Source organism: Furipterus horrens, unplaced genomic scaffold, assembly GCF_987537825.1.
Source record: "Furipterus horrens unplaced genomic scaffold, mFurHor1.1.pri manual_scaffold_3, whole genome shotgun sequence".
Classification (NCBI taxonomy): domain Eukaryota; kingdom Metazoa; phylum Chordata; class Mammalia; order Chiroptera; family Furipteridae; genus Furipterus; species Furipterus horrens.
In genome coordinates, this window is record NW_028327173.1 from 124086899 (window position 1) to 124102454 (window position 15556).

General features: G+C 37.9%; 1 long non-coding RNA gene across 2 annotated transcripts; it reads left to right on the forward strand.

Moving 5' to 3' along the window:
* The first annotated feature begins 2817 nt into the window (after positions 1–2817).
* Positions 2818–14993, forward strand: LOC150015865 (uncharacterized). Of its 2 annotated transcripts, XR_016510015.1 has the most exons (5): positions 2818–2910; positions 3077–3165; positions 13908–14053; positions 14396–14594; positions 14774–14993. It is a non-coding gene; the product is annotated as an uncharacterized LOC150015865 (long non-coding RNA). The 2 variants fall into 2 exon arrangements; XR_016510016.1 differs by lacking the exon at positions 14396–14594.
* Positions 14994–15556: the final 563 nt, after the last annotated feature.

The following is a 15556-nucleotide window of genomic DNA, read 5'->3' on the forward strand; positions in this document are numbered from 1 at the left end:
AGATGCACGTTGTGTTAAAGTTAAAAAAATCTACTGTAAACTGAGTTCATTTAAAAAGTATTTACATTTATGTTGCTTTTTAATAGAAATAAAGGTGCTAAATTTAATACAAGTCATTACTATTTTGCTAAAGTGGCAAACGTTTTCTTAAAATGTTTTATTTGGTAAGAAAACAATTTCATAGATATTAATAAAGCTTCACTTTCTTGACTACTTTCCCTTAATTTTTAATTTCTTTAAAAATATAACTAAATTATTTATTTTTAAAAGAATGAGTACATATATTTATAATTCAAAATCACCCTGATAAAAGAGTTTAATATCATCAACAGGATAGTGAAGTATTTACTCGGCTTTAATTTGTCTGTCTTGTAATGATTTGACAGAACTAACTAGTGAAAACTAACCCAAACCAGAAATCAATTGGGAGAGTCGTCAAGAAGGAAAAAGGAAGAGTCGCAGGAAATGATATTTTCCCATCAGTGGATAGGCATGCATACATTAAAGGCATAAAAGGCGCAGGGGAGAAACAAAAGCTGTATACTGAGGATTCTGCAAGTCTGAATTAACTAAATGGAAAAAATGAAATCATTCTGCTTTAACTTGTTCACTAATAAAGGAGAATTGCTTTTGTTAAATATGCTTGGTGTGATTATCAGGCAAAATTTTTTCTCCCAGACATCTATGAATAAAACATGTGTTTGAGCATTAGGTAAACAAATAATAAATGGATGAGTTCAGTTGCAACATAATAGCATTTTATTTAGAAAACATATATAATCATATTTGTATTGGCAATACAAATTTAATGACTTCTTTCAGTAAAATTAAAGTGCCTCACAAATAACATCTTATGCATAAGGATTGATTATTCTTTGCCTATATTTTCTATTTTTTCAAAGACACAGGTTTTTAAGGTCCCTGCTGAACCATACATAAACCAGATGAAGAATGATTTCTCAGAGAAAAATTGTTTGAATCATCTTAATTTTATGTTACAGATGTTATAAAAAAATTTTAAAATACATTTCTGAGACTGAGGGAGGAAAATGTTCTTAAGTCTGGTATAGCTTGGGCTGATTCGACAAGGCTCTGTGTGGAGCTAAAATGCAGTCTTTGGCTTATTAGCCATTTCATTAACACAACGTCTTCTCTAAACTATGAATGAGAAGAAACCGTTTACAATAAGGAAAGCAAACAACAGAATGAATTTCCTCTGTTGGTGTTTTATAAGACTGTTAAACAGAAAATGAAGGGAAGAACTCTCTTTAGACGGTATCACTTAATTAAGTAAAGCATCCTAATCAGAGTCCCCTCCAATTGTAATGACTGTAGGGAGTCAAGTACATTTCTGTCTGTATTAGAGTATCTAACTGCAATGATTTATTGATATTTATTTTAGAAGTACAACACAAAAGCAATAAAACAGAAGAAGCAGGGAGAGAGGGTGCATGCCATGGCTTACTGCAGGTATGACCAGAGCACTTCAACAAAATTCCTGATTTTCTTGTGGGAGGTTTTACTTTCTAAAATCAGAGCACACCTTCAGCTGAGACTGTTTCTTCCCTGCATTTGACTTTCCCAAATATTCGCTGTGATGTTTCTTTGTCCATCAGGTGAATCATTGATTCATTTCCTTCACTCTAAGAATCACCGCAAATGAGTGGATGAGCACCTGCAGTGACATTAACTGGATGGCATTCTACATGGATTTTAGTCTTGAAACACAGCCTCTTTGTATTGGAAAGAGATTTGAGAAAGGAGAGTAAATATATTGTACAGGCAGACAGACATTGGCTGCCCTCCAAGCAGCACACAGCGTAAACCTGTTTATCTGCCACATTTCACAAATCTCAAAAACATGTGAATAATCAGGCAAGCAACAGGATAAGTGATTCACATTGGGGAATCCAACCAATATTCTGTTGACAGGGGACTACAACGCTAAGACATTGGGGCAAATAGATATATTTTAGAAACTGCACATAATAAAATTGATTAGTAGTTCAAAGGAGAAACTATTCTATGAATTTGAAGAGGTATCCAAATGCTGTGGACTTTGGTTGGGTATTTATGTGCAAGATGTCTACAGAATTGAGTTCAAAAATATATGTCCATCCATATCCCTCCAATAATGGGGGTCTATGTGCATTTGGACTTTAAGATAATTGTCAAAATAATTTATTTCTGGACACCTGATTCTAAATATTGAAGGTCTTTAAATCCCAAGTTATGCTAACACATATATTTGAAATTAAATTACCAAACATGATTAGAACCTCTTCACTTTGTGGAAGCAAACTTTTCTTAGAAAGCTACATTTATTTTTATAATTAAAGATGAATTGCTTGGTAATAAGAGAATTAGGTGAGCAAAGGTATAATTATTACTATATTACTGCTTTATTTTCCTCTTAATTTTTGTTAGTTTTTCCTCATTTGCTAATCTTTTAACCCCTCTTTTCCTTATTTCAATGGTTATTGTGCATTTAGTTGCAAGTAGAAGTTCTTAAGCATTTGAGGGCTAACCTAAGAAGTATGCTTTGGTTTTGAAAATCTCTTAAGATTGTTTATGAATTTCAGGCTTGGATTACTTCCATAGATTATACCTCGTTATAATCAGTAAGGTTAATTATCTATTTGCTTGGTATGTCTGTCTATAGCTCCTAGTATAAACTTACCATCTTACTACCAAGGAAATGTAGGTTTCTCTATATTTGCAAACACAAAATGCTATTACAAAAAGACTAAAAAACATGCAAAATATTGAAATTAATGTTGTACACCCTCAACTTTTTTCCTGCATTGCAGACAGAAAGGGAAATTGCTAAAAACTTTTTGATACTGGACAACTTTGGTAGTTTAGTAACCAAAGACATCATCATCTCAGCAACCGAAAGTCTTGATAAAGGTAAGTGACTTGGAAATTGATATCCCAAATGAAGTTTGCTATGTTCAAGGTTCATGATTAAAGCCTTGCTGCAAGAGAACCTATGTTTGCATTTATTGCCAATTGTATCTATCAACTGCTTTTTCCTCGCCTTGGTGTTTTCTCATCTTCTTGTTCCTTGTCTCAGGTTCTCTCTTCAGGGTCAGGCACAGAGACTGATCGAATGGCTCCAGTTATCAGGACTTGAAAACTTAATATCAGAATCTACCACTTTGTGTAAGTTTTCCCTGAGCAGTCTCCTCTGTAGCAATAGGACACTTGAATAATATGGGAGCATCTTTTCTTCTTCACTTCTTGGGTTTGTAAAATATAATACAAAGTTTTTCATGATTTTTGAGTCTAGTGCATGGGAAATCTTTCTGGAAACACATGATGCAAACTAAAATGCATTTCTGAAAATATATGCACAGTTGAGTGTCAAGGGGAAGTTTGTGGGTGGTCAAGAATGACATTAAAATTATTGACAACCTCATTAACAGTCTGAAGGCTCAACACAATGATTTTTGTAATCACAGGAATTTTTACTCCATTTTCTCTATGAGTTGGATTTTGAGTTTATGTCCACAAAGCTGAACTTTGTTCTGTGAATCTCAATTAAGGTCAACCATAACTCTTGACTCAGCCATAAAGAAAACCTTTGGGGACTTTAAAAGTGATGGTTATTCTGAGTCAAAAATGATAATTAATCCCTATATAATCCATGCACCATAGGAACCTAAGAAATAATAGACTGGCTGCAAGTGAATGTTTTAATTATAAAAACAATACAAACAGGATATAAAGTTCAGAAAAAGTTTCTTTCTTTCCCCCTAGCTTCTTTGATCTCATTCCCCAGTCTTAAGTGTTAATAATACTTTCTCATATATTTTAACAGACATTTAAAAAATTCATATGCAAGCACATGCTCTTTTAAATCACAAGTGAAATCATACAATATATTTACTACTCTGAACTTGCTTTTATTCACTTAGCAGTGTATTTTGTCTATTATTTCCTGCCTTACACATGGGCTACCTCATTCTTCTAGAAGCTGTACATAAATTATCAAATAATATGCTATTATGAACATAACCATTCCCATATTGATGGATATTTAGGCTATGTTTTTAGTCATTTTGCTTTTTGAAACAATACTTTGGCAAATATATGTATATTTTTGTGTACTTTTGTAAGTGTATTTGTAGAATTAATTGCTGGAAGTAAAATCAATATATAAAAACACATTTACATTTTTTGAATGATATTGCCACATTATTGATACAAAGAAAGATGTTTTTGATAGTTTTTCAATGATAGTTTTTGAAGTCAGTTGTGTGTGACATATCTATCTGCTATTCCACCACTTCAAACTTGACTGAATATAGTTCAGCGGCAGCTGGCATGATGGAGTGGAGAGAATAGTATATGGCTCACATGCTAGGTCAGCAGCATGGCCTGGGAGGAGGCTGCCCTGAGGGGAAGCTGGGAAGCTCGGCTGCCATCAGTTTAGGAGGAGCCATCCTGAGTTTTCACCAAGGCTCCTTGCCAGCACCCTTCCGGATAAGAGTGGGTTGCAGAGCAGAATCAAGAGCCATTCACATAGTCATGGGAATGGAGAGAAAGGTACATTGGAACCATGTTTCTCTCTCTCTCTCTCTCTCTCTCTCTCTCTCTCTCTCTCTCTCTCTCTCTCTCTCACACACACACACACACTCACACAACCTTCCTCTCTGCTCATATTCTAATCCAGGTGTGCATTTACCTTTACTCCCGTCTTGTGCTGAGCTTAATTGAAAAAAATAAATGAAAAAAAATTAGCTGCCTTGCCACAGAAATGCTACTTTTCTTTGACAACAGTGCAGCTCCATGAACTTCCCAGAATACCATACTAAGGTGGTTTGGGCAGAGATAGTAGGATAGAATTAGAGCTTGAGGATTCTCTGGTTTCTTCCATGAACTGTGATTTTGAGGTTATGAAAGAAAGAAGTAGAGAATAAATAACTTGGGAGAAAACCTGTTGATGATGATGATTATAAAAGACAGTGCCAGAAGGGTGTCGAAGAGTGATACGATCACCACACAAACCACACGGGGACAGAAAAGGCCACTGGTGGATGAGGGGAGATTTTACTTCCCTGTACATTTCTGCACTGCACCTCCTCATTACTGCTATTGTTATTACTACTGCCCCTGCCCTTACAGCTTGTTTTAGCCATTTTTACCCATAAGATTATGCCCAAGTGACAAGCCCTGCTTCCCCAGGAAGCTATTAGCAAGCAGGTGTAAACACTGAGGTGGGTGAGCATGAAGGCAGGTGACTCAGCACCACCTTAATTGCTCCCCGCTCACCCATATGATCTAGTCTCTTAGCTGCTCTCAAATCAGTTCTGTGTAAAGCATCTGAAAATCCTGTTGATTTAGGAACTAGACTTCCAGATACGGTAAAGTAACCATGTAACTTATCTACCCTAAACTTAGTATTAGTCTCTCTTCTGAAGTGCAAGTCACTATTTTTATGCGATTACTACACAAATGTGAGCATGTTAAGCAAGCTCTTGCCAGCAATCAGGGCCACTTGTTACCTAACATCAGTAAGAGGGACTCAGGTGAGAAACAACTCTGATTATAGGTATTTAGCCCAAATGTACATCAGTTATTACTCCTTAAATGTATTTCTTTTAGCAGCTAATTGAAATACTTTATCAGTGAAAGTTTTGACACAACAATTATACAAACACATATATGAGAACACGGGGAAATTAAATAAGACTTATAGTATACACCTTAACAAAATGATAGCTTAATTTGTACTCCCTTTGTAATTTTAACTAAATATTGTGCTGAGTAGTTCTTACTTTAAATCCTAAGTATATGGGCATTTATTATTACACACAATATGAAAATACTTCAGAAGGCTTGTGATTAACGCTGCGGTATTCAGGCACAGTTTATAGAGACTTTCAATCAAAGACAAAAGGCCCAAGTGGATGATGAAACACATGAAAAAGATGTGTGTGTACCACCAAGGACTTCATTCAGACTTGCTCATATCAGCTCAGTTATAGCTCTTGGCTCATTAGGAATGTCCCCAAACAAGCATTCTCTATACCTGGCCCATGGCTGCCATATGGATTAGCCTCAGGGTAGGATTGCCAGATTAAATACAAGATGTCCCATTAAATTTAATTCCAAATAAACAATGAATAATTTTTACTGTAAACATGTCCCAGACATTTCATGTGACATACTTTGGCAGACATATGCCCTAGTCTTCTGTGCTTGTTCTCTGAGGCATGATGCCTCACAGGTTTGAAACCTGCAAATCAAACATTTTAATCTGGCCCCATTGGATTGGATGCTGCCTCACCTTCTCATTGCTTAGGCCTGCTCGTTCTAATAGAGCACTTTGTTCAGACTCCATATTTTCAAAGAATCTGTTAAACATCAGTGATTGAGCCCCAACCATATGTCTCAGTTGGTTGGGCATTGTCTTGCAAAGCGAATCTCTTCCTGGTCAGGGCACATGCCTGGGTTGTGTGTTCAGTGCCTGGTCTGGGTGCATACGAGAGGCAACTGAATGATGTTTCTCTCCCTTTATTTCTCCTTCTCTAAAAATAAATAAATAAAATTTAAAAAATATTAGTGACTGAAGGGAGACATTAGCTGCTTTGCCACCAATTGTAATACATACAGAGAAAATTCTAAAACCTTCTTCTCACTCTGCTAATACTTCACATGCATGTCCTTAGATTTGGTGCTATATTTAAAAGGGCAGACAGATGTGGAATGAGATAGGAGGGCTCCATCAGGTTCACTTTATACCTCTGGGTTCGTCTCTTGGGGTTGTGATAAAAGTAGACACTCAAATTTTTATTTAAAATTTTCTAAGTAAGCCAAATATCACCAGTACTAAAATCCAGCAACTAAGGAAATGGAACAGCAGTGTGGTACAATAAAGAATAAAAAATGTAGAGCCAGCAGATTTGAGACTGGAACCTGTCTTCGTACCTGAAGTAGTCCTTCAATTCTAAATGATAGCTTTGCTCGTGAGAGCAATCTTGGCTGTAGGTCCCTGCTTTTCATGATTGAATATTTCTCCTTGCCAATCCCTTCTAGCCTGCAAAGTTTCTTTTGAGAAATCAGCTGACAGTCTTAATGGAACTCCCCTGTAGGTAACTAACTGCTTTTCTTTTGTTGCATTTAAAATGTTCTCTTTATATATAATCTTTGGCATTTTCTTTTCTTTTTCTTTTTTGACTTTATTTTGTTTTATTTTGATTTAGTTTTTATTGCATGTTTTTCTCATTACCATTTAGTCCTCTTATACCCTCCTTCTCCCAGCAATTACACCCTGTTGTCCATGTTCATGAGTCCTTATTTCTTTTGTTCAATCCCTCTAACCCCTAACCTCTCCCACAACTAGCTGTCATCCTACTCTCCATCTATGAGTCTGTCTCCATTTTCCTTATTAGTTCAGTTTGTTCATTAAATTTCACATGAGTGAAATCATATGGTATTTGTCTTTCTCTGAATGGCTTATTTCACTTAGTATAATGTTCTCCAGGTCCATCCATGCTGTCACAAAGGGTAAAATTTTCTTCTTTTTTTATGGCCAAGTAGTATTCCATTGTGCAAATGTCCCATAGTTGTTTTATCCACTCACCTACTAATGGACTCTTGGGCTGCTTTCGTATCTTGGAAATTGTAAACAATGCTGCAATGAACATGGGGTGCTTATGTTCTTTTGAATTAGTGTTTTCGATTCCTTCCAATATATTCCCAGAAGTGGAACTGATTGGTCAAAAGACATATCCATATTTAACTTTTTAAGGTATCTCCATACTGCTTTCCACGGTGTCTATACCAATCTGCATTCCCACCAACAATGCACAAAGGTTCCCCTTTCTCTGCATCCTCACTAGCACTTGTGTGTTGATTTATTGATGAGAGCCATTCTGATTGTGGTTTTAATTTGCATTTCTCTGATGGTTAGTGACATTTTCATATGTTTATTGGTCATCTGTATGTCTTCTTTGGAGAAGTGTCTATACAAATCCTTTGTCCATTTTTCAACTGGGTTGTTTGTTTCTTGGTGTTGAGTTTTGTAAGTTCTTCATCAATTTTGGATATTAACCCCTTATCAGATCTATAAGGGAACATGTTCTTCCATTCTGTGTGTTGTCTTTTTATTTTGTTGATTTTCTTTGCAGTGCACAATATTTTTTGTTTGCTATAGTCCCATTTATTTATTTATTTTGTTTGTTTCCCTTGCCTGGGGAGATATATGTGATAAAATATTGCTACGAGCAATGTCCAAGATTTTGCTGCCTATGTTTTCTTCTATGATTTTTATGGTTTCAGGTCTAATCTTTAAGTCTTTGATCCATTTTGAATTTATTCTTATATGTGGTGTATTTTTAATTATGATGTGTCTTAAAGTGGGTCTCTTTGCATGCATCTTGTTTGGGACTCTCTGTGCTTCCTGGACTTGCATGTCAATTTTCTTCACCAAATTAAGCAAGTTTTCTTTTATTATTATTTTGAATAGATTTCCAATTTCTTGCCCTTTCTCTTCTCCTTCTGGAACCCCTCTGATGTGAATGTTGGAATACTTAAAGTTGTCCCAGAAAATTCTTACACTATCCTTCATTTTTTGCATTCTTTTTTCTTGTTGTTCTGATTTGACATTTTTTGCTTCCTTATGTTCCAAATAATTGATTTGATTCTCGCCTTCATCCACACCGCTGTTGTTTGCCTGTGAATTGTCCTTTGTTTCAATTAGTGAATACTTTGTTTCTGACTGGATCTTTTTTATGCTGTTGAAGTACTCATAAGTTCCTTGAGTATCCTTATAACCTGTGTTTTGAACTCTGCCTCTGGTAGATTGCTTTCTCCATTTTGTTTAGCTCTTTTTTCTGAAGTTTTGATCTGTTCTTTCATTTGGGCCGTGTTTCTTTGCCTCTTTGTTTTGGCAGCCTCCCTGTGTTTGTTTCTATGTAATAGGTAGAGCTACTTTGACTCTGTGTCTTAGTAGTGTGGCCTAATGAAGCAGGTGTCCTGTAGGGTCCAGTGGCACAGTCTCCCCTTTCACCCAAGCTGGGTACTCAAGGTACACCCTTCTTGTGGATTTAGTACACCCTCCTCTTATAGTTGAGGAGGGTGTACTTGATTGCTATTGTCAGGTCAATAGGAGGGATTTACCCAGGCCAGTCAGCTGCAAGGACTGGCTGTGAGCACTGACCACCAGTCTTCACCCTTCAAAAAGGATCAGCTATTCAGGGGCAGGATGGTGGTTCTCTGATGTGATCTGTAGCTGTCCATTGGGTGCACAGGCTTTTGGGTTTCCCGGGTGGTGCTGGCCAAGATCACCCCTCACCTGTGTTCTGCTTGGGCCACCCCTCCTGGGCTGAAAGCGATCTGAGATGGCTGCTACTTGTGCTGGGCTTGGGGATTCTCAAGCAAAGCCAAGCTGTGAATCTAGGCTAGCTGCTGCTAGTGCTAGTACCAGGGTTGAGGACACTTAGCTAAAGGTATGGGTCCTGGGGGCTCACTGAGGCTGGCTGTTGCTAGTTTCAGAGGATTAAGGAAGTTCTGAATAATGAACGAAGAGCAGCCATTCATATGGAAAAGTCTCTGTTAATAGCTTATGCGGTCCAGGAAGTTGGGTGGGACAGTCTCAGGGGATCTCCAGAGTGGGGCAAACAGTATTAGCCAGGTTGATGGAGTCTCAGATATGGCACCCTCCTGCCAGCTCTGTGGCTCTGTGTGGGGAGGGTTCAGAAAAGGAACAATGGACTCTGCCCACCTTTCTGTTTGGGAGAAGGTTGTCCCCCAGCTCTTGCCTTGATGCCAGACACTTCAGTTCCTCCCCGTATGCCACTAGTACCTTTCCAGCTGCTACTGCAGTGTTGAAGTTCAGAGGGAATGAGTTTGAGTAAGTTCATGTACGTGTTCTTTAAGAGGAACTGCTTGGGGCTCCAACATATTTTTTACAGACTCAGTCTCTGCTGGTTTCTGGAGCTAGAAGTTATGGGAACGTATCTTTCTGGTACTGGAACCCTGTGCTGGGGGCCCTGGTCTGGAGCTGAACTCCTCACTCCCAAGATAACTGTCCTGAATTTTTATTCACTACACGTAGATGTGGAACCAGCCTGTTCCATGTCTTTGCCCCTCCTACCAGTCCTGGATGTGATTTCCTTAATTCCATTGTTGTCAAGCTTCCATTGAACTAAAATTCTGATAGTTCTGAGTTATAATTGTTCTTTTTTATTTAAAAAAATTTTTTAAGTTAATTAATTTATTAATTTATTTATTTTTAATATGCTTTATTGATTATACTGTTACAGTTTTCCCAATTTCTTTTCCCTTTGTTCTCCTCCACCCAAAGACCCCCTTCCCTCCAGTTGTCTCCCCACCTTAGTCCATGCCCATTGGTTATGCATATAGTTCTTCTCAGCATCTTCCTGTCTACTCCACTCCCTCCTACTATGCTTCTTAATTCCTGTACCACTTCCTTCCCTTTCACCCCTTCACTCTCCCTGCTGACCTCCCCTCATAATCTTCCCCATACCTATAATTCTTTTCCCACTCTCATTGCCTACTTAGTTTGCCTTTGTTTCAGTTCCCTAGCTTCTGTTGTTGGTTGTTGTGATACAGTTTTCATTTTAATGTTCATAGTTTTGATCCTCTTTCTCCTAAGCAAGTCCCTTCAACATTTCATATAACAGTGGTTTGGATCTGATGAACTCCTTCAGTTCTGCTTTGTCCTGGAAGCACTTTCTCTGCCCTTCTATTCTAAATGACAGCTTCGCTGGATAGAGTAATAATGGGTTGTACGTTTTTGCTTTTCATTACTTTGAATATTTCTTGCCAGTACCTTCTTGCCTGCAGAGTTCCTGTTGAGAAATCAGCTGATAGTCTTATTGGGACCCCTTTGTATGTAATTCTCTTCTTCTCTCCTGCTGCTTTGAAGATTCTCTCTTTATCCTTAATTTTTGACACTTTGATTATAATGTGTCTTGGTGTGGTTCTTCCTCTCTGGGTCCAGTTTTCTTGGAATTCTCTGTGCTTCTTGGACCTGTAAGTCTATTTCCTTCCTCAGGTTAGGGAAGTTCTGCTTCATTATTGTTTCACATAATTTTTCAATTTCTAGTTCTTCTTCTTCATCTTCTGGCAACCCTATGATTCAGATGTTGGCCCGCTTATAGCTGTGCCATAGGTTTCTGAGCCTCTCCTCATTTTCCTCACTTTTTGTTTCCTCTTTCTGCACTGGTTGACTGTTCCTTCCCTATGTTCCAATTTGTTGATTTGACCCCTGGTTTTCTTTCCCTCACCACTAGTTTTGTATGTGTTTTTGTTCATTTCAGCAGGACTAGCCTTCATTCCTTTCCTGTCTTGTTTAAGGTCTACTGTTAGGTCTGTAAGCATTCTTATAACCAAAACTCTGAACTGTGCCTCGGAAAGATTTCCTATCTGCTGCTTTGTTAGATTAGATATTTGCTGTCTGGTCAACTGCATCACTGGGATCTCTATCATGACCTGAGCCATCCTGACAGTTTTGTGTTTTCCTTTGCTTCCTGGAAGGGGCTGTCACACCTGGGGGTGGACATCTTTAGATTCCACATATAAGTCAAATCATATGGCATTTGTCTTTCTCTGTCTGACTTATTTCATTTAGCATAATGATCTCTAGGTCCATTCATGTTGTCACAGATGATAAGATTTTATTCTTTTTTATGGCTGAGTCATGTTCCATTGAATATATATGTACCACATCTTCTTTATCTACTTGTCTATTGATGGATACTTGGGCTGCTTCCAAATCTTGGCTATTTTAAATAATGATGCATTGAACATAAGGGTGCATAGGAGGTCTGTCTGGAAAAAGCCCAGCCATTGTTAATATCATGAGAATGGTTTGCTCGGCATCGATGTAACTGGCAGCCAAGGAGAGTGGACTGGAATGTGCATGTGTGAGCAATGGCAACTTCACTGTACTAGTCAGTGGGGTTGGTAGATGCCATTGAGTGAGCATGTGTACTGTGTGGCCAATGCATTCAAAATGACTGAGCAAGTAGAGCAATGAATCTGCATCAAATTTTGCATTAAGCTTGAACATTCCTCTGCAGAAACTATTTGGATGGCAACTGGTGACTGGCAGCTTCATCATGAAAATGCGCCCACTCATGCATCACATCTTATGCAGTTTTTTGGTGAAGCATCAAATTGCCCAGGTGACTCAGCCCAGCTATTGCCCAGATTTGGCACCCTGTGACCCTGGCTTTTCCCAAAACTAAAATCACCTTTAAAAGGGAAGAGATTTCAGACCATCGATGAAATTCAGGAAAATATGATGGGGTACTGATGGCAACTGGGAGAACTGTGTGAGGTCCCAAGGTGCCTACTTTGAAGGGGACTGAGGCATCATTGTCCTGTGTACAATGTTTCTTGTATCTTCTTCAATAAATGTCTCTACTTTTCATATTACATGGCTAGATGCCTTCTGGACATACCTCATATTTTTTTTGAATTAGTGTTTTGGTTTCTTCAGATAAAAACTGAGAAGTGGAATCCCTGGTCATAAGGTAGTTTTATTTTTCGTTTTCTTTCTTTTCTTTTCTTTTTTTTTTTTTTTTTGAGAAATCTCTATACTGTGGTTGTGCTAATTTGCAATCTTGCCAACAGTGCACAAGGATTTCCTTTTCTCCACATCTTCTCCAACACTTGTTATTTGTTACCATTTGGCTAATTCCTACTTTCATCTTCACTGTCATGTTCAGCTGCTCTGCAACAGCAATGGGCTCTTAACCACATCTGAGTCATCTCATGGACTCACTGGGACTTGTCTCAGAGCATCTTAGCGCTCCTGTGTTTTTCACTGAGCTGAGATGGACAGATTCTTTTCATTATGGAAAGAGGCTGTCTTCTCCCTGTGGCCTTGTTCCAATACCTTTATTTATCAAAATAATTATTAATAGGGTTAAATATTTAGCCCAATGCTTGCACACAGTAGATATTCATAAATGTTAATTTCCTGTTACTTAGTTCCTATTCCCTCTTTGCTCGCCTCTAAGCCATTTCTTTGTCATCACTCCCCCGGCCACACTCTTTTTAGCACTTTGGTATATTTCTTCCCAATGTTTCTATGCTTTGAAAAACATACTGTTTGTACTTTTTTTACTTGCTTTTTTTAACATGAGAATTTTCCTGTTAATGTTATTAACTATGAGTTTTGATGACTGCTAGATATGCCATCTTACCTAGCTTCGCTTGGTCATTTTTCCTAGCAAGGCATCTAGGTGTCTGTCTGTTTACAAATAAATCTCTGTTCATATTACTGATTATTTTCATTAGGCTTTGAGAAGTGGGGTTATAATTCTAAATATTTTAAGAGAAATAAGAAAGCCAATTTCACATCAAGGACTGGAAGTGATACAGCTGTTTTCTCACCAGCACAAATCCCATTGATACTATTACAAAAAAGAATGGCTATATGAATTGCATTCATCTTTTATATTTTGTAAGTAGCATCATCTTCATCTAACTCTTTATAGTGTTACACACTGCAAAGAGAACCACATAGATTTGATCTCTGCATTGTAAAAGCTTACAAACTGAGAAAGACATTCTGATGCAGGCAGTCTTGGGCAATCACAGTTAAAGGAGCAGGACTCAGGTACATTTATTCAATATTACATAGACTGAGGAGGGAAGAGACCAGGGGAGACCAGCTGGGACACCCAGCCTGAAGCTGGATCAAATGTAAAGAACCAAAGTGTGGTCTGCTCATTCCCTCTGAAGACCTCTCTTATAACCTACTTCCTCCTCTCTTCCAGTGCATAGTAATACATGGCTGCTGTCAGAAACATACTGTAACAACCACATGCTTGGTTCTTGAACTCCCCTCCCCCCTTATCCCTTCTTGACCCAGCTTTCCCATATTATTCACGTCCAAGACTAACCCTGTCCTTAATCACCAGGGTGGTAGGTGGCCCTGGTTTGAAGAGCTTACCAGATCTCCTGTAGCTGGTCAGCCTGGAGCTGGCTTTGGAAACCAGAGACCTTGACCATGGCAGTCAGGCCTCCTGAACACCATCTGCTTCTCGTCTGTCATCATGATCCTCAGGTACTGTGCTTGTTGGGCTGGGCCTCCTCCTGCCACCCTCTGCTGCAGCTGCCCCACGAGTGCACCCCTCCCAGACACCAAAAGAGAGCCCATCTAGATTCCAGGAACAAATCCATCCTTGTCTGTGTCATTCTCACCAACGCTAAAAATAGCATTAATAGCAGCAACAAATATTTAGTGAGCGCTTACTAATATTCATTTAGTTGTTGGCCCTTCCATTTCTGGCCATGACAAGAGACATTCTGTAATGACTCCTGAAGAGATATGATGACACATGTGGGCAAACATATTAGCACATTATCATTGGCATCAAAACTCATAACCCCTGTTTACCCAGAACAGGCTTAAGGCAGAGGGAAAAGCAGAAAACCCACTTGTGTCTGCCCTGTGCCAAGTCTGGGACTGGTGCTTGACCTGCTTCATCCAGAGAACCAGCCACAAAGATGGAGGTCATCAGAAGTCAAGCTGTTGTCAATAAGAATATTCACTAAAATAAAGGCACTGACTTCATTAGATTCTCACAGGACTTTTCTTTTTCCCTGTGAGTATCTAATCCCTTTCCCTGGTTTTTTTGTTCTAAGTTTGATCTGCATCTGTTTTACTGTGTTTCACCTATGATGATAGTAGAAGTGAATTAGAAAGAACTTTTTATACCTTTTTTTCTATATTGGATTCATGCTAATGTGAACCTGTTTTTTTTTTTTTTTTTTTATTATGCAGTTATGAAGTCATCCATCTTTGCTCTCTTACCACTGACTGAGAGTCAATTACCATCAAATATCCATCCACCCAGAATGAGTTACAAGTTATGGCAGGTGTTTGGTGAACAATGCTAATGCAATTTATTTTACTGTTTACTTTCTCATCTTGAAGTAATCAGCTAGTAAAACAAAAATTAAAGATTGGTACTTAAAATTTTTTTGTTTATAAGAATTCTGTTCCATCCATATTAAATTTAAATCTTTTCTCAAACTACTTTACTAATTATACTTTTTGTGCATGAAGCACATAATCATATCCATTGCCCATTTATCCATTGGGCTATTGGTAGCACTTATAAATATGTTTAAATAAATTTTCATATGATTGGAGATAACTATTTTTCATTTGTGGTGAATATTCTCTTTTGTTTTTATTGTTAGTTATTTTTATTGCTTACAAGTTTAAAAAAGTATAACTATATTTCACCATTTTATTTCATTTCTTATTTCACCTTTTGCTTCAATTATAAGAACATTATCTCTTTAAAGTTGTATTAAAAACCCCATTTTTCCCTCAGGGTTCCATTCCCCACCACTCTTGAGATCTTATACTGATATTCTCTGGACCTCAGAGCCCAGGCTCCATAACTTTTTAATGCATTATTTTCACAAACGTTGAATACTTGTATTATGACTTCAACTGAGCAGTTACCTGCAGATTCCATTGCCCATCTGTTTGTCCTAAATTTAGAACTATTTACCATGTTTTATGATGACTAAGAGGTTCATGGCTTACTCCATT